Below are 2,411 nucleotides of genomic sequence, written 5' to 3'. Positions count from 1 at the left end.
TGATGCTTCATTTTCATTCAATAGATATACATATATATATTATATATCATATATTATATATATGGTTTTTTTTATGGGGATTGGGGTTTGAACTCAGGGCTTCACACTTGCAAAGTAGGAGCTCTACTGCTTGAGCCAAACTTCCAGTCCATTTTGCTTTATTTTGGAGATGGGGTTCTTGAGAACTGTTTCCCTGGGCTGGCCTCAAACCACTCTGCTCCCAATCTCAGCCTCCCAAGTAGCTACAATTACAGACGTGAGCCACAGGCATCTGGCCATTCAAAATGTATTCTCACTTCCCTTGTGACTTTCATTTTTTCCTGTGGGTTATACAGTAGTGAGTTGTTTAAAGCCAGGCATCATGATGGTGCACACCTCTAATCCCAGCACCTGAGAACCTGAGGCAGGAGGACTGAGAGTTCTAGCTACATAGTAAGATCTTGTCACAAAATTCAAAAAAAAAAAAAAAAAAAAAGAGGGAGTTGATTTTACTCCAACTATTTGGGGGATTTTTTCAGGTATCTTTCTGTAACTGATTTATAATGTGATTCTGCTATTATCATCAAACATACTTCATTTGGTTTCAATCCTTTAGAATTTCAAAGATTGCATTATGGCCCAGAATTCAGTCATCTTGGAGAATGTTCCAGGGATATTTGAGAAGAATCTACTAAACTGCTGCTGTCGAGGGCCTCATTCTCTAAGCATCAAGTAGGTCAATTTGGTTGACAATGTAATTCCACTCCTCTATGTCTTCACTGCTTTTCTGTGTATCCGTTCTGTCGGGACATTTATGCATCGTGCCGTTCTGTTCTCAGGTGCACCCATGTTTGAGATTGCTACGTCTTAATGAGCTGGCCTTCTTATACTTCCCACACTTGGCCCTCTGCATCTGGACACTCTTTGTTCTCAAGTTCGCCTGTGTCTAATGCTTACATGGTCACGCTTTTGCTTTTAACCTGCATGCCTTTATTTTAAAGTGGATTTCTTATGGATTGTAGTTGACACTTTCCTTTTCTCCAGTTTGATAATCTATGTTTTCATTGGTGGGTTTAGGTCATTAAACCTCAATGGTTTTAATGGTTTTCAATTTGCTCTGATGTTTACTATTTCTTGCTTCTGTTCTTTTCCTATATGCTTTCAGATTAAGTATTTATGATTCCATTTTCATCTCTGTTTCCTTTTCAACTATTTCAGTGGTTGCCCTATTTAATTGATGACAATCTCCCTACAATTAATATTACACTGCTTGTACTCTTGTATCAGCCATGATTCAATCAGAGAAGCCAAAACATAGGAGATTTGATGGTTGTCAATATGTGTGCATACTAATTCTTATTTGAACATTCCTTACAGGGACTAGGTGGTGTGTGATCAGAGGAGCTGTTTTTGCCACCTCTGTAGGCTGGTGTCTCGGTGTCTGATGCTGGAGTCCGAGTGCACAGGACTGACATGAGGAAGAAAACACTGATGTAAAGAACATAGAAATGTCTGTGTATCCCACAGGCAGAGCTGAAGCACATGAGGATGCAATTCATCTCAGTCCTTATCACTCTGACCTTGACTCTTGCATTACTGAAGAATCTGGGCCTGTTGTGGCTGAGCTAGCATACACAGCTGGCCTACTAGTCAGCCATAGAAGGACAGCCTGGGAGGGTGGAGCTATTGCAGATCTGGACACTGACCTTAGTCGATGAGCTGAGAGGGCAGTCAGCACCAGCATGTAGAACCTACAAGGTCAAGGACAGGTGACTGCCCTTGAGAAGAGTGCCTGTTGGCAGTCTTGGGGCCATCTCTATGCTGAAGACTTGTAGATGACTCAGTGAGCTGAATATTCTAAAACATGTAACATCCTGTGTTTAACAAATACTTTCCAGACATTGTCTTACTCGTGGGGTTGTCAGTGCAGGTCCGTTTATGTCAATTTTAGATCAGAAGGAGCAAAGAGGCAGAGGAACTCAGAGGTGCATCCAGAACCATGGCAGGGAAGAAGCAGCACAAGGCCTGGATGCCGAGCCCACACCTAACTGATGGTGGGTGCACGGGAGGGCTCCCACATCTGGACATGAGAATTAGTTGTGTAGCTCCACTGTTCAGTTAAAACAAAACCGCATTCCATGGCCTGGGCCCAGAATCAGTGTGTCACACTCCCTAGAGTTGGAGAGCAGGCATCTTATGTCATTGTGATGGGCACCAAAGTTGAGGACCTGCATAGCAGGACTTTTAGATAGAAGTGGAAAACAGCCTGGGGACACAGTAGAGGTGGTGGTCCCTGAGGTGGTAGCTCTAAGGTATTAGTGTGTGTGAACCACCTGGAGGCCATCCACAAGCACTGTGGCTAAGATTTCAGGGACAAAGTCAGAGCTATGTACTACCTGTGATAAACACAGCTAAACTCCAAGGGGCTTTAT

Source organism: Castor canadensis, chromosome 13, assembly GCF_047511655.1.
Source record: "Castor canadensis chromosome 13, mCasCan1.hap1v2, whole genome shotgun sequence".
Classification (NCBI taxonomy): domain Eukaryota; kingdom Metazoa; phylum Chordata; class Mammalia; order Rodentia; family Castoridae; genus Castor; species Castor canadensis.
Note: the sequence above shows the minus strand (reverse complement) of the source record.